The following is a 20,329-nucleotide window of genomic DNA, read 5'->3' as shown; positions in this document are numbered from 1 at the left end:
TAGCACTTAACCCACTGACCCACACCATTCAAGGCCCTAATTAGATTTTTAACTCATCTTCTTCTTCAATTCAAGATTTATTAGATACATAGAATGAGGAAGCTATCATAAGTGCTGGGAATATTTTAAACTGTAGAAAGATAGTTCTTTCACTCCCAAAATGTTCTATTTATTCTCTCTTTTTCCTGTTCTCTAAGTGTCTCTCTGCTTCTCTTAGACACTCACCATCTCTCCATCTTTGTCAATCTCTCTCTCATCACCAATGGATTTCCCAATCAACAAATCCAGTGGTGATATTTTTTTTACATATACAACACTGAACCTCATTAAGTCCACCCTTTCTAAATCTACTTGTTTTCTTATGGCCCTCAACTCAGTTAATAACACTGTCCTCATCCTTCACTCTCTTCTCATTGATCACAGACCAAAATATGGAGGTCATCCTCAATTCCCCTTATCTCTTTCATCTCCTATAATCACTACCATCAGTTGTAACTTTCTAAGATTTTATTGATCTATCCTTTCTCTCCATCCTACTGTCATTGTCTTTGTTCTAGTTCTCATTCTTCTCATTTGGACTTCTGCAGTAGGCAAATGGCCTTCATGCTAGCTATTTCTTCATTCTAATCCATCTTTTTGTGTTGGGTAAAAAATCTTTTTAAAATAGGAAATAAACCATTCAAATTTCTGCTTAAAAACCTTTCAATGGCAATTTTAAAAAGCCTATATATAACAACTCCTTGAAGTGTAAAATCTCACTATTTTTATTTAATGTGCATAAGAATTTTAATTTATTTGTTTAAAGATTTTATTTATTCACCTTTAGAGAGAGGGGAAAGAAAGGAGAAAGAGAGGAAGAAAAACACCAATGTGTGGTTGTCTCTCACCTGCCCCCTGCTGGGGACCTGACCCACAACCCAGGCATTTGCCCTAACTGGGAATTGAACTGGCAACCCTTTGGTTCACAGGCTGCCACTCAGTCCACCAAACCTCACCAGCCAGGGTTAATGTGAATAAGAATTTTCAGATTAAAACAAAAAATTTTTTAGTAAAGTTTATATATGTAATTTTAATAGAAAAATAGAATTTAACTTACTTGACTTTTGATTAAATAAACTATTTACAATAGAAATATTTTTCTAAATCTTTCCATGGCAACCTGCTTCTTGCAGGTGAAATTCAAACTCTTCCATGTAGCATTAATGCATGATCCTCTGTGATCTGTGTTCTGCTGGCTTTTTCAGCTGTATGCACCCGTATTATTGAGCCATACTGAACTGTTCCCCACATTCCACGATCTCATGCCTCCTCTCCTTCACACATGTAATGCCCATGCCTTTCTTTTCCACATGGAGCTTCCCTATCAACACTTAGCTCAATATTACCTTCTCCAAGAAACTGTTCTCCCTGCTTCCTTCTTCTCTTTTACCACATAATTTTAATGGGCGATTTTTTTCATTGCACTTAAACTATTTTCACATCTCTCTCCCACATCATATTGTAATTTATGTGAGGGTAACTTATTTTTTTTCTTTGTATTTCTAGCATCTGGCTCCATGTTCCATAAATAATATGCTCTCATGAAGCAATGACTAAGTGGATGCTGACCTTCATCTTCTTCTGAGTTCTGTAGCATTTGGCACAACTCACCACCAGTCCTAGAATTTGCTAATCATTTGCTTTCCAAAGCACTACTCTCTTTTAATCCCCTTGAGCTTTCTGGACCATCCTTTATCCAGATCCTCCAACAATTCCTATTCTTTCTCTTATCTGGTAATATTTGATATTGTAGTGATTTCTAGCCCATTCTTTCCTTTACTCCCCTGCATCCTTTCCCTGGATGGTATATTGAGACCTTCACCTATAATCATAGGCTGACAGCTAACCAGCATCAGCCAAAGGCTACCATCCCTGAAATGGTCCTTTTCTCATTCTGTTCTCACAGATGTTTCTCCAGCAATGAAGTAGTTTTTAGTCTTTCATGGCACAATAATATCTTTATTTTATATATGTTCAAATGGAATCAAATGATTATGTTTATCAGTTATGAAGAATCAATAAATCAGAGTTTTAAAAAGTTTTCAATACTATAATAAACATGAATATAAATAAGGCCTATGTATATCAGAACCAAACATATCAGTGTGAACCTAAGAGAATTCTGGTAGAAATTAATTATAGCTCACCTTTATTTTTTATTTCATCTTAGGAGGCCATCATGGCAATCCATGGTGACTGCACAACTGTTACAATTATAACTCTTTTCTAAAACAGAAATCCCACCGCGTTGGCCTCATGTAATGGATAAGGTGGGAGAGATTTTACTGGAGTCCAGAGTTCAAGTGTGACAAAGCTGCTTATTCTAGTGATGATAAAATCTCACAGTGCTGCTCTTTGCAGACACCCTACTGGGAAGAAGGAAGAAAGTGGGCATTTTCCTCCTCCTTCTCCTGGAAAACAAGCTTGACTGTCTCAGTGGTTAATTTCATTTTTTTACAGCTAATCTTTCACTAGCTTTCCTATTTGTCTTCATGGGAGTAAGTAAGGCAAGAATCATGTTCACTAATCACTCAAGTCACAGCCTTGTCATTGGCAGTTTATTTAGCTTTTCAAAAAAAAAGATTTTATTTATTCATTTTTAGAGAGAGAGAGGAAGGAAGGGAGGAAAACAACAATGTGTGGTTGCCTCTCATGTGCCCCCTACTAGGGACGTGGCCTGCAACCCAGGCATTGAACTGGCAACCCTTTGGTTCACAGGCCAATGCTCATTCCACAGAGCCAACCAACCAGAGCCAGTTTATTTAGCTTTGATGTTGTGTTCAGGCCTTGACCTTAACAGGAGAAATTTTAGGATCTGAAAGGCTAGGGGTTATCTCACATTTCAGCTCATTTCTACTGATGGAGAGAATACAAATTACTAAAATTTCTAATATTTTAGTGTGTGTGCACGCACACACATGCACACACATGTTATAAAGCAACTGTTTCCTGTAACTACACAGCTTGAAAATGAAAGAAAATCGCTACTCCTCTCTTTGACTCACCAAAATTATACCTGGTCCTGGCCACATAGCTCTCAGCAGGGCTGATTCGGTGCTATGCTGAAGTCCCTTAATGTTTACTTTAAATAACCAGTCCTCTCTTCCTGGATGCCCAGTGCCCTCAGCTTTGTTGCAGAGTACTATACTTAAATTCTGATATTATAAGTCATGCTCTACACAGCTCCAAAAAAAATTAATTCTCTATGATAACTTCCTAGCACTCATACCCTAACTCTGTTTCTTTTACGCTGCCCAACAAAAGGTGGAACAAGCATTGTTGGCTACCTACAGCATATTCATCCTCCGACTTCATCCTTTCCATCAGAACCCCAGTTTGGGAGAAATCCCACCCTTCCTCAGTATGGCTGTGCACCTCCTTCCCCACCGCCACTGGTGACTGGATCTGAAACATATGGTATGATCACAGGCAAAAACAATCTGCTGAGGGCAGCAGTGGCTTCTCGGACAGGTTTCTGACTAATAAAAAGACACATAGGTAGATATCTTATTTCTCTGGGTGCTTCATGTGATGTGATATTTATTTTACAATGTATTAACAAGAGAATAGGCATCAATAGACATGAATGTTACAACCCTTTGGTGATAGTAATTTGAAGAGACAAAAGTTTGTGTGAAATATACAGGGTGGGGCAAAATAGGTTGACAGTTGTTTGTATGGAAAATAATACAATAATTAATAAATAAAATACAAGAATGAACTTATGTTTTATGTACTTTATTTCTATCTTCATCCCATGCCCTGCTGCTTTGTGACCAGCTTTATTCTCTTTGTTCCCCAACCAGCACCTGACCAGGGGAGAGAGACCAGACCTGCACCCAGGCTCAGGACAGGGATGCCTGGGCATTCTCTTTGCCCAAATCCTCAAAGCAATTGATGCCCCCATACAGCAGAGACCTGGGTGCTGAAGTCCCCTGAAGGCCTGAGAGGAGCACCTTTTCTTTGATTTGCTCAGTGACAGTCTTGCTTGAAGGAAAATTACATCCTTTATGACTCTTCATTTCATGTCTCAACTTAGCTAGTCCACAATACCCAGGTTTTGGTCAAACACCAACCTGGATATTGCTATGAAGGTATTTGTGAAATGTGACTAAAATTTCAATCAGTAGATGTTAAGTAAAATAGACTACTCTTATAATGGGGGTGGGCCTCATCCAAACAGTTAACAGCCTTAAGAGGAAACAACTGGGCCCCTTAGCAAGAGGAAATTCTGTCTCCAGATGAACTTCAGACCCACACTGCAGCATCACCTCTCCCCTGAGGTTCCAGCCTGCTGGCTTCCTTGCAGCCTTTGGACTTGCCTGCCTCTACAACTGTGTGAGCCAGTCCCTTAAAATAAAACGTTCTTTGTCTCTGTCTTTCTGTCTGTCTCTTTCTCTGTCTCCATCTTTTTTTCTACATCTGTCTCCCTCCATGTACATCTTCACACACACGCACACAGACACCCCTATTAGTTCTGTTTCTTGGGAGAACCCTAACTAACATACCCCTAAAAGCACAAACCCAAGTTCCCCTGAAACCAAAGAAGAGAATCTGTAGAACCAACAGATTTTCTGGCTCATTAGACACTCACCTGGTTTGTATGCTTCACCCGTTACACTGAACACTTTGTGAGTGATTATCCAGAAGGATTGAAGATCTCCCTGGAGCCACCACATGATTACAACGAGACCAAAGTAGGAAATTTGATTTTATGTCTAAATTAATTTCTCAGATATGTTGGTTTACTATAACTGCTTTCCCTTTCAGGTTTGTTTCTTGGGTGGCTTTGTCTAAAACTTACAATCTGTTTCTCTGTTCTGTTGTAAAGATCTATTCTTCTTTATTTTTTAAAAAATCTTCCTAGTTGGCCTTAGTGTTTGCCTAGTGTCTGGCACTCCTTTTTATTTTTAAACTTGGGATAATGTCTGGCACATAATAGGTTCTCAACATATATATAGAGAGAGAGACTTGAGAACTTTTAACATAGATATATACATCTTTTTACAGATGAAACCTTTAGAATTTTATGAGAGAAAGATGCCTAGGACTTTTTTCTTCCATTTAAAAATTTATTCCAACACTCAAGCCAGTTATTGAAAAGGGGAAAAGTCATCTGTACTTGCTCCATCTTAGTATATTGTTTTAATTCTTCTATGCTGTCTGGGGACTTTTAGGAACTGAAACAGCAACTAAAAGTCAATATTAGCAACTGATTTTATTTCATACTTCATGCTTAATAGGTTTTAGAATATTTTTATTGCTACAAATGCAGACTCACTCACCAGATCACCAGCTAGATAATGTGCAGAGACGCCTGACCACCCCCATGGGAGACTCAGGTAGGTTTCTCCTGTCTGTGTGCATTGGGCCCAGCCTACTCTCTGTTGTGAAAGGCTCTGCTCACTTCCTCCTGCAGCACAGGCTTGCTCTGTCACCTCTGGCCCTGCTTCTGCCCCTCTACAAAGCTCCAGTTGGTTACTTCAGTAAGGAAACCCCTCTGTATGAGTTCATCTCTTCAAAGATTGATTGAAAGTTACACATGGATGGAATTCATGTTTTATATTTCTGTTGTACCTTCTCAGAGGCCATACCCAGGCCACTGAACCAAATTCTGAAGGAAAGCACAGGAAAACAGGAACAAAAGAAAGCCATACTTGATCAACCATGGCCACCAGCCCAGGATTAAGCCTCTGGTGGTGGCCCTGGAGCTTTTGACACTATTGGCTGTCTGTTTTGAAGGTCTCATGGTTAAGACCCTTAAACATCCCTAAATTGCTTAGGAATTTCTGAGTAGCACGAATATACATCTATTCTTCCTAAAATCACTCAAATCTTGCTCGAACCTACTTACATATTTTTCTTTGTCTTTATTGGGGGTATTCCAGTCACATCCTACAACTGATTTTGTAAAGGTAGATATCCTTTCATTGGATCTGAAGTTTCATGTACTAGCAATCTAGGATTTAATTAAATAGTCACTACTTACCAGAACTACCCCCTCAAGATGATGAAGACTGCAATCGTCATCTGAAGGCACTAGAAGACACATAGGATGGTAACAGATTCCCTGCTCCAGGTGAAAGAGACAGATAATAGACAAACAATAAATATACAGTACAGTGTGACCGTGGTGGGCAGAATCACAGTCAGGCAGGGCCAGGAATACAGGCGTGCAACCTGTGAAGTTGCACAGGAGCCCACACGGGTTTTAATGCCCTGTTGTCACTGTATTGAAAATCTTACTAATTTTATGTCAGATTTTGGATTTTATAAGTGCAGTTGGTTGGGACACTGGAGCATGCAGGAGAGGCATGGATCCTAAGCTTGCTCCTGCCTCCTGACTTCTCCCCAAGAGAAGTAAGTTCTCAGTAGTCTCTTCCCACCTGCTGGCTTGCCTGGTCCCACCTGGCCTTCCCATCTATATTCCTACCTCATAACCAGTGCCACCCTGGGGTCCAGTAGGGCCCTTGACATGGGTCTGGGAATGGTCAGGGTGGGCACAAAATGCCTTGTGGCATCTGAGTGTGGAGCAGAGCAATGGTTGTCCCCATCTCAGGGTTTGCAGGACATGGTGCATTGGGTGGGTGATTCAATGGGGGTTAACCTCTCTCACACTCCTGATTCAGATACATGGTGTGTTGTGGAGCTGAGTTGGCAATACCTAGCCCATGACTTGGTGTCTGCATGCAGCTCACTGTCTGTCTGATTCCCCTCCTATTAGCCACCAGCCTGATGTGCTGTGCCCAAATCGGGATGGGGATGTCAAGGCAGATGTTTCCCCTCCCTACATGCCCACGAGCACAGCTGTGGACTGGTGACCCCAGGTGTTTCTGAGGTCTGCTTTCAGTATACAAGTATCCCTGTGTTTTAGGAAACATAATACTAAATGGCAAATACACAACATGATGGATTGAGAGAGAGGCCATGGACAAAAGAAAAAAGCTTTCTTTTGTAGTACCTTTAATATCATTCTCTTTTCCTTGCTTTTTGAGCCAGGGATTCCATATTTTCATTTTGCTCTGGAGCCTGTAAAGTATGTAGCTTGATCTTGGGTCAGGGGAGAGAAAGTGATGGATAAAGGAGCTCTGGTTCACTTAGTGTAAACTGTAAGGGCTTCTTTAACAAGATGGTATTTGAGCAGAGATTAAAAGAGGGTGACAATGAGCAATGTGTGTGACTGAGGTATGCTAATTCCAGGCAGTGAGAAAAGCAGTGCAAAGGCCATGTGACAGATGTATAGTAGGCATGTGCTGGGAGCTGCTAGAAAACCACTGTGGCAAGCAAAGTGAATGTAAGTGGAGTAATAAAAATGAGGTGATAGCAGCAGTGGGGTGGGATCCAATTATGTAGAACATGGTAGACTATTGTAAGGACTCTGGATTTTATTGAATGAAATGGGAAGCCACTGAGGGTATTTTAATATTTTAAGCCACTGAGGGTCATACCATGGAATGACATGATATGATTTATACTTTAGGAAAATTTTATCTACAAGTTCTTACTAACCATTAATATAAAATATCTCTTCCCTCTCTCCTTTCCAACACTATCTCCATCCATTTCCTTCTACCCTCTCCTTCTCCATAGTACCCCTTATATGAGACATGTATTTTTATTTATTTTTATTCCCAGACTAGAATATAGACTCCATGAGAGGAGAGACTGTGACCCTGGAGCCTAGATCGTGTTGGATGCATAGTGGGTTCTCAGTGATTATGTACTGGGTAGAGGAATGAGTGGATCTTTTAAGTCAGGTTATAGACCATCTTGAGAGGCTAGATAACCTAATGCCCTCCTTTTCAATTTCCTCTATAGATTGTCATTCAGATGATTGCGTCTACAGGTCATCGAGACAATCCAATCCATACCCTCATGGAAATGTATCGTTGTTAGATGGTTCTTCCAGACACTAACCTCAATCTGACTGCCTTAAACTCCATCCATTGTCCTCACCCTGTCTCTGCCCTTCTGCTTTTTGGTTTCCTTTATAAAAGATGTTTTCCTTAGATATCTGTGTAATGTTTTATTTACTGGAAAATATTTGGAGAGAATAGATAAGCAATAAGGTATAATAGCCAAGAGTGTGGACTCTAAAATCTCACAGCACAAAACTCATTCTGGCCAGTATGGCTCAGTTCATTGGGTATCATCCTGAAAACCTAAAGGTCACCAGTTTGATTCCTGCTCAGGGCACATGCCTGAGATGTGGGTTTGATCCATGTTTCTCTCCCTCTCTTTCTCCCTCCCTTCCCCTTTCTCTAAAATCAATAAGAGAAAATATTTTAATCTCACACAACTGGGTTCAAATCCTAGTCCCTTCACCTACTAGCTGTGTAGCATTGGAAAAGCTACTTACCCTTCCCAGCTCTCAGTTTTCCCGTCAGTGACATGGGGACAAAACTATTTTTTCACCAGATTTTCTTAAAAAACAGTGACATTTTTGAGGTGCTTGACATAGTACCTGGTAGCATTATAAACACTCTACATAAGGTACCTATTTATAAATTAAATAAAAAGAAGAGAAGGCTATTATATAATCCTACCACCCAGATAAAACCATTTTATAACATTTCATGACTTTTCTTAGAGTTGAAAATAATTTCTTATTCTCCCTCAAGACTTATTATCTCTAAGTTAACCTCCCCAACCCCACACTCCACCCCAGATTCCTGAGCCAACATTGCATGGAACAATAACAATTGAGTTGAAATATGAGCTGAGCCATTCTGGTCATCCCCTGGATCCTTTCTAGTTTGTTAATGATCGTCCTCCTTAAGTATGTCTCAGAGCTGGACACGACATGGTCTGCCTAGCACAAAGTGTGCCAGGACCATCACTTTGACCTGAATACTAGACCTCAAGAAACACAGGCCAGGTCACAATAACTTGTTCTTCCAGGATTCTTTCTCAACTGTCCTTCTTTCTTAACTAATCATTTCTTTATCCGTGGAAAAGTACTATACATTTACCCTGCTAAATGACATCTCAATGGTTGAGCCCATAAATCTAGCACCTGGAGATTATTTTAAATCTTTATTTTTTTCATTAGTTATATGAGCTTCACACACAACCAGCATATTTTTATGCTTATACCTATGTTCTTAGCAAATATGGGAAGCCCCAGAACCCAAGGCATGTCTTTCTGAAGTTTGACTATTATTCATTAATCTAAATCTTTTGATTTCAAATTATCTGCATCCACCTAAATTTACCATTACTTATTAGTCTACAGTGATATCATAAAAACATTTCATCAGATACTTTTCTAAATCAATATTTACCATTGTGATGGACTGAGTTGTGCCATGCCCCAAACTCACATTTTGGAGCCCTGCCTCCCAATATGACTATATTTGGAGCTGGGGATGTTAGGAAGCAATTAAGAGTGAATGAAGTCATATGATGGGGTCCTCGTCAAATAGAGTTTGGTGCTTATAAGAAGAGGAAGAGAAATATACCTCTTTCTGTGTGAATGCACCAAAGAAAGGACATATGAGGACACAATTAGAAGGCAGCCTTCTGTAAGCCAGCAAGAGTCTTCACCAGGACCTGAGTTAACTGGAACCTGGATCTGGTACTGCTAGCCTTCAGAATTATTAGAAAATAAATTTCTGTTGTTTAAGCCATTCCATGTATGGTATTTTGTTATGGCGTCCTGAGCAGACTAAGACAACCACTTTGGTAATATTCTCCATAGTTTCCAGAGTGGTCAACCCTCTACAAAAGGGGGATAAATTACATTCAGCAAAATTTTCTCTTAGAGAACTGATTGTGACTTCAAGGTATAATCCCCTCTTTTTAAGTCATCACACAATTTTTGTTGAATGATTTCTAGACTTTTTTCATGGCATCAACATTAAACATAATGGTTTACAATCTTAAAAAGCCACTTTATTTTCCTTTTGAAAATCCAAACATTTTTCAATGTCTTAATTTTTGGCATAATTTTAGATCACCACAATTTCTCAAAGATGATTTCTGCCTGTTCCATACCCCCATCTCCCACTTCTTTTAGTAGCCTGTGACTTGGCAGATGTATGGTTACATAAGCAAAATTTTCTAAGTTTGAGATTCTTCATGTCTCCTCTTTGTACCTCCTGGGCCTAACACAGTGCCTGACTTGTGGTAGGCACTCAATAACTGTTTACTCCAATGAAACCGATCTTACTAAAGACTGAATGATGCTATCTAGCTTGCCAACAACTCACAGAGTTGTTGAAAGGTTCAAGGAATAATGAATGTGCTCATGCCTAGTAAACCATAAATCAACATATAAAAGTCTAAAGTTGTAATACCTAAGAGAGCCTAGCAGGAAACATAAATGGGTAACACATTAGGGGTGTGAGAGGTAACAGGAAGTAGATCATGCCATCCTAGCAATTTTGTGAGTGTTATTATATATTAGCTGGGGTTAGCTGACTATTGTACCATATGGACCTCAACATACCTAATGACTCAAACATAACAGAAGCTGATTTCTTGCTCTAATAATCTTGTTCCAGTCTGGTGGAGGGTGAAAGGTGGGTAATGAAGCTCTGTACCACACGTCTTCAAGGGAAACCAACTACTAAGATTCTATCATCTTTAACAGGTTGTCCTGGATATTTATTTACATACAGCCAAGGAAAGAAAAAAGAGACAGGAGAGTCACCCATAGTTGGTTTTTACAGGCCAGACCTGGAAGAGGTACCCATAACTTTCAGTCAGATTACATTGGCTAAAGTTTGGACACACAGACATACACTACGTCAGTGGCAGCTGGAAAGTGAATCAAAGTATGTGCCCAGGAAGAAGCAGAAGTAGTTTGGTGAATAGCCAGCTCTTCTGTGATTTTAAATCTGAGTAACCACTAAGAATTTTTACAAAAATTATCTGGCTAATGCTGCCTGAGCCAAACAAAACATATCTGAAGGCTGAATGTAACCCACAGGCTACTCTGCATTATATAAATGTTAACTACCATTATTATTAGTTAGGATGGACTTCTTTGGAATATTGAGATCTGAACTCATTTAAAGTAGCATATGATTACTTTAGAAAGCAATGGGTTTTTTTAAAACTTTTTGTTCTTCTCATATGGAAACTTCTCTAAGACCTCTGTCTGATGTTCTGGACCACTGTCATTTGTTGGGCAGCACATAATACAATACTTATGCCTTCACCTCACTTCTCTCACATAACCCTCCCAACCTTCCAATAGTCATCACCAGCCACTTCTTTCACTTTCCCCAAATGATTTTCTTCTTGAAATGACCCTTGCTGAAGTCGTTTCTAACACTTTGTCTGACACTTTGACGTTTCCATGTCTGGCTGGTGGGATACAGTAAGTTGAAATGGGAAGAGGGATGGTGGCATAGTACACTGGGAGTCACCTCTGTGCTTGCCTGGCAGCCTCTCAGACTTTCCTTCTCATTCCATCTCCATCCTTGTCTTGAGCTGTAGGTGCAATGCCCATCTTCTCTAAATCTATCAGACTCTGGAAATGACAATAGGAAGGAAAGGATTTACAGTTGAAGGGAAAGGAAATGCTAGATGTAAATTTTAATTTCTAATCATTTGAAACAATTTCCCTCCCCAACTGCTTTATTTTTTAAGAGAGGAAAAGAGAAGGAGAGAAGTATTGATTACTTGCCTCTCACACACACCCCAAGCAGAGACCAGATCTACAATCCAGGCATATGCCCTGACCTGGAATTGCACCGACGACACTTCACCCTGCAGTACAATGCTCAACCAACTGAGCTACATCAGTCAGTGCCTCTCCAACCACTCTTAAATAAACTGGCAACTTAATTTAAGCCCCAGATCTGCTTTAAAGGGCATATAATTGCAGAGGAAAGAAAAGCGTTTGCTCTAGATTACAATAAAATGGACCATTGTCTAGTAGACATGACCAAAACTAATGAAGGTGGTTGCCCCCAACAAGTCCATAGTCTAGAGGAAATAAAAGCACATAGTTTTTAAAAGCTTATATTACAGAAAATATATTGATGAGTTAAAAGGGGGTAGGTGAAAAATAATCTCGACAAAGACGTAAAGGCTTGATCAAGTCTACTGTTGGCAAAGATGTCTAAAGAAAGGGTGGTGCTCATTGGCAGCAGTGATGGGTACAACCAGCCAGGAGAGCAATCTGTTTATATGCATAAAATCTGTAAGTATATTTTCTTTATCCAAGCAATTTTAATTCTAATCACTTATCTTAAAGAAATAATAAGGTAGGGTAGAAACGTGTTATGTAATTCATTTGATTATACTGTGGTACATAATAAGAAAAATGGAAAACTGGTTGAATATTCATTTATAAAACACTGATTAAATAAATTATGGTGCACATATATAAAAAGACAAACACTATGTAATCATTTTAAAAGATAAGGCAGAACTATGTGGATTGACATTTAAAGACAACTACTCTTAGTGGTAAATGATAGAAGATTAATTAAACATAGTATAATTCTCATTAGAGAAAATAATGTTTAAAAGGCATCAGAATGTCCATAAGGATACTTACTAAGTTATGCCTCACAGTAAGTAGAGAATGTCTTAGGAATTGTAAGAGTTATAATTGTATCATCATCATTATCATCATCATCATTTGGGAGGCACATTCTGTGTATCAGACACTAAGGCAGACAGTTTACAAACATGACCTCATTAAATCCTTATGACAACGCTATGTGTTAAACACTAGTATTCAGAAGTTAAATATGGAAAAATTACGATACAAAAAGGTAGCTTGCTCAAGGTTTTACAGTTAATGAGATGCAGAGCTGGACACAAATATTTCTTCCTGACTTAAAAGCCCCCATTCTTTCCAATGCACCATAAATATATATATTATGCATTACCCAGCTCTAAAAATGTAAGTTTGTAATCTAGTAAGGGGACAGGAAAGGAGGAAAAACATATACAACTAAAAACAATGAAGATGATAACAATGTTAATAATTACTAAAGTTTATTTAGTGTTCACTGCTAACCAAACTCTATTCTAAGTGTTTTGTATTTCACATGTTTGAACTTAACAGCAATTGTATAATGGGCACTACATTATCCCCACTTCACAGAAAAGGAAACTGAAGCACAAGGAAGGTGAGAAACTTTCTCAGGGTCACACAGTTTCAGGACCTCGATGTTTAGCTGTTCCACTTACAAACCCTCTAAAAGTAGCCCAAGAAAAGAACCAATGAATTTTCATGTGACATCAAGGGATGAGATTACTTCCAAATAGGGATTTGTAAGCTCTCTGGGTATAGAGACCTTGTCTGCCTGTCACCCCTGTGCTTCCATAGCCTAGAACAGGGCCTGAAAAATAAGCCCCGATATAATATTTTGTTGAGTGAACAAACGAGGAAGCCTTTCATTGGATCTTACAGAAATGCTAGATTTGGGCCAGGTAGGGAAAAATGAGGGGTGAGGAGGGCCAATGAGGAGTTACATTTCAGAGAAAAGAAACTCTTGAGAGTTCATGTACTGAGGCTGTGAAGGTGAGTGCTACAGAGGGAAAATTAAAAATTGGGTATTTGGTTGAAAATGAAAGTATGTTGAAAGGGGCCATTGAAGATAACTTTGGAAAGTTAGGTTAGCCTCAGGTGATAAAGAGCTTTGAATGGCAGGAATAAATGTTCAGATTTTAGTTAGTAAACAAAAAGGGATTTTTTAATGATTTTTTTAAAAGAAAACTTGACAGACACAGAATAGGGCATTAGTTAGCAGCCCATAAAATAAACTGAAGGAGAGGAAAACTGGGAACAGATCAATTCGGAGTATTGTCTCAATAGTACAGATGGGAGACTGTGAGAATCCGAGTTAATGAAGTTACACTCAAGACAGAGAGGAAGACAAGGATGTAAAAGATACTGAGAATGTAGAATTAGTCAAAGTCTCTTGGATCTGGTCTATAAGTAGAACATTGAGGTTTTTTAAAAAATGGCTGCACATTTTTTGAAATTCCTCCCACTGGAGATGGAGTGTATATTCCTGTCTCTTGAATGTGAGGAGAGACAGCAGAGACTATGTGACTTTCAAGAGAAGTTCATAAAGATCTATATGGTTTCCACCTGGCCAGCCATCACATGAGAGGTTTGACTACCCTGAGACCACCATCTAAAGAGGCCACATGGAGGTGCTCCAGGCAACGACCCCATTAAACTCCAGTCTCCAGTCTCCAGCTAGCCCCACCAAAGCACCAGAGTCTGAGTAGAGCCATCTGAGCCCTCCAGATCAGCCCACCTGTTTGTTGAATACCAGCAAGTGCTGTATTCAAGGCCAGCAGAGGTGAAAGAATCACCCTCCTCATCACTGTGTAAATTCCTGACCCACAATATCGTGAACCATGTTGAAATTATTGTTTCTGCAAGACACTAAGAAATTTTCTCTTTTTTTACTGTTGTTCAAGTACAGTTGTCTCCATTTCCTCCCCCCAGAACCACCCCCAACCTTAGCCATCTCCACCCCTCACCCTCAATCCTGCCCCCCTTTGGCTTTGTCCATGTGTCCTTTATATACATGTTCCTTGATGTCTAAGTTTTAAGGGTGATTTGTTGAGTAGTGATAACTTGCTGGAACATAGGGCAAAATAATTTATCACCAAAACCAGGACACTTCAGGGAATGCAAATACATGTTAATAATTATGGGAAAATCAGTACTTAACCAGGATATACTTTTCCCCCGCTATAAGCTTTTTAAGGTTGTGTTCATTTATGTATCATTAGCACCTAGCTCTATGTGCATCAGCAAATCTTTGTTGATTAAATAAATCAGTTTCTTTTTCTTTCTAATTAATGTATAACTTCAATAAAGTTTATAAATCTTAAATGTACAGCTCAATGAAGTTTTAAATATATTATAGATAGAACCACATAACCACTACCCAGATCAAGATATAGAATATTTCCTTCTCTCCAGAGGTCTCGCTTATCCCCTTCTGAGCCTATAACCCACCCAAAGGTAGCATTATTTTCATCTCTGTCACCATAAATCCATTTTGTCTGTCCATGAACTTCATTAAAATGGAATCACGGAGTGTGTACTTGCTAAAATTGTGTCTGTGAAAGTCATCCATGTTGTTGTATGTAGTGATAGTTTGTTCTTTTTGACTGCTATGTAGGATTTCATTGTGTGACTCTATCACAATTTATCCATTCTTCTGCTGATAGAGATTTAGGATGATTACTCTTTGGACTATTTTGAATTATGCTGACACAAACACTTTTGTACATCTCTTTTGATCTATCAGCTGACAACTCAATCAGATCCTCTTTTTAAACAAAGTTTTGGAAATTACCATCTTAATTCATTCACTTCATTCATTCACTTATAGTGTTCAATGTCTGAGAACACTATAAAACTTACCAACATTTAACACTTAATTTACCTGCTACCCTTTCATTAAGTGGTACCTTTCTGAAACCAGTATACCTAGAAGGGGGAAGGGAATTATAATAGTGTTATCTTCAAAACACCTTTGTCAATATTATATTTTCCTGAGTTAATAATCTATAGAACCTACTTTCACTCTCAGGAATGCTGCTGTTTGGATGGCAGCTTTTATGGTCAGTTGACTTTCTCCACCCCCATACCACACACCACAGTAAGATCTAGACTGAGTGAGAAACATGCCTTTCTTTTGGAAGGTACAAGAAACAGGATCATGACAATGGAAGTGGTTTGTGTGTGTGTTCTCAGGAAATTTAATTTTTAGAAAGTGGTAAATGTAGAAATTGAAGATCTGAAAAATGATTCCCTTAAAGTATTTTTGTCTATGGACCACCTGGAAAATCCTTTCCATCCTGAGATGGACTTGAACCCAAGTTGGAAGACAGCTGGCTCAGTTCATCTAAAATAGAATTTCCCCAGAGATAGCACAACTGAGTTTATTAATTAAAAAAAATTAAACTACATGGTTGTTCACGAACTTAAACTCATTAATTATGAGAAAAGAAGTCTTAATATTGGACAAGATCTTTTGTTCAATTGGTATAATTTTCAAAAAGTGATTCATTTATTTTTTCAACAAATATTCCTTAGGTACCAAGCATGGACCAGGCATGGTACTAAGTGGCATTGGGAAGACTATAATGTCCCCACATGCTAGGAGTTTACAGGCAATGGAAAATACCAGAGACATAAGCAAGGAGAATTGACGGAGCCAAAAAGAGCTACAGAAGGAACTCTAGGAAGAGACTTTTCAGTAAATTTCAAAGGACGTTTTTATTGCTTTAGTTTACAACTTAAAGAAAGGACTTGTCATATTCAAGTGTATATAAGTGTATGTTGAAATGTACTTTGCTATTTAAAGCCATGAACCCTAAACAGATGGAACATAACTGACCGATGTGGATCCCATATCTGGCAATGTTACTGTTTAGAGTCCCGTTTACATTTTTATTGGGGTCTCTCATTGAATAGTGCCTGTCAGTGAACTTGATAGACACATTCAAATTTTACACATTTTGCTTTTCAAATTAAGAAGAAACTAATATTTTACATATTAACATATAAAACCAAAGCCATGGTGTATTATTTAAATTCACACATTATGATCCTTCACAGAGCTATAACCAGAACTCTGGTTCATTAAATTAGTAATGACTCTTCCCTGCTGAGAACATTTATTTCTATTTAGTTGTAAGCCACAGCTCATTCCTACCCATAAGCTAAGGGATCTCACCTGAGTTCTCATGTGAGGTTTGCCAAAAGGCTTGTCTCAAAATAATTGTCCCCTTTAGCTTGTTGAGCAAGCTCTATGAAGTAATCAACACTGCAATCAGTTTCCTAGAGTCACTGATTCTGAAATCACCTGTCTAGCCCATACTCATTTATAAAATCTGAGTGGGGGCAAAGATCCTTTAATATTGTGAATTTATTAGCCAAAAGACCAACGTATTAAGCTCTTATCAATGTCAGTGAGATCATATTATCGTTTTAAGTGTCTAGTTACCTAATAAGAACTCGAGAGGAACGGAGAGAACAACTGTAGTCCTAAAACCTCTCTTCCTTTATGCCATGACTTTAATTAGAAAATTTAAGAGGAAATGGGGACTGTTCAAAGGCTTTGAAAAAAAATCACTGACTACACCTCAAACTCCCTTCCTCCAGCCCCCAAGTGCTAAAGGAGTGAGTGAGAGAGAGAGAGAGAGAGAGAGAGAGAGAGGAGAGAGATTGTGTTTGCTGTTTCTTTCCTGGAATGATGTTTCAGACAATAAGGCTTTGAGTTGGGTGAATTTCAGAGTTCAAGAACAATTATCTCCCTAGTAAATGAGATTAGATTATCAGTCATTTGGTGCCCCACCGTTCTCCCCTTAAGTGACTCTTCCAACAAACTACTTGTTCACTGTAATTGGTCTGAAAAATACCTATTTTAATAGAAAAATGCATAAAAGTTAATTGAAGTGTCTTGTCATTTTCTCACTAAAGTCTGCCAGTGCTAAGTAATACAATTCCATGATTCAGAACATTTAATTAAACCACCAGTTCATGCAACGTAAACCATCAATTAAGCAGTTAGTTGATGAACTGGCTGGTTACATTCACATGTATGAGCTCCAACCTGGAGCCAGCCATCTGGGCCCACCACCCCCATTTCTTTCATTTCCTTCCTTTATAACTTCAAGCAAGTTGTTTAAATCCCCTGAACTGTGTATTTCCTTATTATTGTGAAACAGTATTATAATAATTCTTTCTTTGCAGGTTGTTCGGGGGAAACACTGAGATAACCTTAGTAAAGCCCACATTGTATGTGTTCAATAAATATTAGCTATCATGATTGCAGTTTAGAAATACCTGGGAGGTTTGTTTCTACCTCATTCAATAACCAAATGTGCATTTAATTACTATGGCGTTACAAATGACTTCACATTTCTCTCTCTCTTCTTCCTTCCCTGATTACAAACAATTGATTTCTGACTCAACTGAAGTTTTGAGTTTTTTAAATATATTTATTTTAAGCATGTTCTACACATGGAAGTTTCTTAAAGCCAAAGTGAGGTAGGAATTAAATTATATTGTAATTTCTTTATTCTCTTTTGAGTCTAAACAGAGCTTCAAAACACAGGAACATAAAACACATTACCAGAGACTATAATGTTAGGAAAGTTTCCTCAGATGTGTGAAATTTCTCACAGGAATTCTAAGATTCCTGGGACTTTCACAGAGGCAGGCAGAAGAATCACAGATCCACCTCTAATTACTCAAAAGGGGGTAACTATATTTAAAAGGTTCTCAACTACCTGGGTGCTCTCATTCTGGCCTTTCAGCACATTTTGTCTTATTCTCCCCATCACTGTGAACTGGCCTGATGATGGATTAACCTATCTATTGTCTTAGGGCATTTATGCACAACTCTTCTCTTCTCAGGCCCATCGATCACTGTCTACATTTACAGTGTGGGAAGGTGCTCCCGGGGAAAGCATACCAATATTAATGTCCAATCATGCCTGCTTTATACAAAGTAGGCCTGCCTGAATTATAAACACCACAGTTTTACAGAGACAAAGTTGCTATTCATTCTGTGGAATAAGTTTTAATGTTAGTTTGGTTCGTGTGTGTGTGTATGTGTTTCTTCTTTTATTCTTGAAATGTAATGCCTTTCATCATTTCACTAAACACCTAAAAATTAGTGTATTCTGGTTTAAAAATTAAAGAATCTGGTTATATAATCTTGAGAGTATCTTCATCTGTGTTGCAAATTCAGTGTTCCCAAATCAGATGTTGAGGTGGAGTTTAGGTGCACAGTTTTTCTTAGGAATCCACACCTGTGTAAAGGGAAGTGGAAGTAGGCTTGGGCAGAGAAAAAACTAGAACTGCAATGCAGGCTAGACGAACAAAGCCTCAGCCACCCCTGTGGCAAAATCTGGAACAAGGGCTGACTATCAGAGTGTCCCACAGTCATCCCTCCTCACATTCAGTCACTGACACAGCCTGCCCCCAAAAGGCTGTCACCTCATCAAGATGGCTCTCTGAAACTAGATGGGTTCCAGAGTGGCTGACCACTGTGCCATCTACTGAGCACACTGCCTGCTGCTGGGCTGTACATGCTAGAAAAAAGAGCTGGGGGTATGGACCTGTGTCCATCACCATCTGCCTGTTGACACACTTTAAAACTAGTGGTCTCCAGAATGGGATATGTAAAAATAACCCCCTGGAGGTGAATAAATAAATAAATAAATAAGAACTCACATTTATCTTTTATCTCATTTTTTTAAAAAGTTATGGTAAAATACACGTAACATAAAATTTACCATCTTAACCATTTTCAAGTGTTCAGTAGTGTTACATATGTTCAAATTGTTGTGCAGCCAACCTCCAGAACTTTTTCATCTTAGAAGACTGAAATGCTGTACCTATTAAACAACTCCCAATTCTCCCCTCCTCCCAGCTCCTGGCAACCACCCACAGAATGCCATTGTTCTAGGTACCGCATGTGAATAGAATCTTATGGTTTTTTTGTCTTTTTGTGGCAGAATTATTTCACTTACACTGTCCTCTGGGTTAATTCATGCTGTAGCATGTGTTCAAATTTCCTTCCTTTCAAGGCTAGATAATATTACATGGTACATGTATAACATATTTTATTCATCTGTTCATCCACTAATGGACACTTGGGTTGGTTTCACCACTTTGCTATTGTAAATAATGCTGCTATGAATAAGGGTGTACACACGTCTGAGTCCCTGCTTCCCATTCTTTTGAATGTATGCCCAGAACTGAAATTGCTGGGTCATTTGGTAATGCTATTTTTAATTCTTTGAGGATCCTCCATACAGTTTTCCAAAGAGGCTGAACCATTTTACATTTACACCAAAACTGCACAAAGGTTCTAACTTCTCCACATCCTCTCCAATACTTATTTTCTATTGGGGTTTTTTTTTTGCAAGTAGCTGTCTTAATAGGTGTAAGATGGCATTTCACTGTGTATATTTCATCTTCTTAACTTTTGTCTTTGATTTGTAGTACAAAATCTCTCATGCTGCAGTGGCAGACATATGAATTCACTCACTCAGCAAGGATGTCAGAGAAGAAGCAAGCTTTGAGAAGGGGATTTTAGCCTTTCTAAATGAACTTGGAAACTATTAGATGATAAGTATATAAACAGATATTGGGGGTACAATTAAATACTCATCAATAAATTTATAAGATCAAAAGCTTTCAGACAATTGCTTTAATGGGAGTGTTTTGGGGTTCCACATAATAGTCTAGAATCCTTAAACAATGTGTCTCCTAGTTCTCAGCCAAAACAACACATAAAACTATCATTTGGCTTTATACAATACACACACACACACA

The 20,329-nt window shown here is 38.6% G+C and overlaps 1 protein-coding gene across 1 annotated transcript in view; it reads left to right on the top strand.

Moving 5' to 3' along the window:
• The first annotated feature begins 5,282 nt into the window (after positions 1–5,282).
• NSMAF (neutral sphingomyelinase activation associated factor) overlaps positions 5,283–20,329 on the top strand; it is a 143,898-nt gene continuing 128,851 nt past the window's right edge. Inside the window, exon 1 of the mRNA XM_045860979.1 lies at positions 5,283–5,381. The gene's annotated coding sequence lies outside the window, so the exon portion shown is untranslated. The remainder of the gene's footprint in view (positions 5,382–20,329) is intronic.

This window comes from Phyllostomus hastatus, unplaced genomic scaffold (assembly GCF_019186645.2).
Source record: "Phyllostomus hastatus isolate PE091 unplaced genomic scaffold, TTU_PhHast_1.1 phas_scaffold_21, whole genome shotgun sequence".
Classification (NCBI taxonomy): domain Eukaryota; kingdom Metazoa; phylum Chordata; class Mammalia; order Chiroptera; family Phyllostomidae; genus Phyllostomus; species Phyllostomus hastatus.
This window is presented reverse-complemented; position numbering and strand designations above follow the sequence as displayed.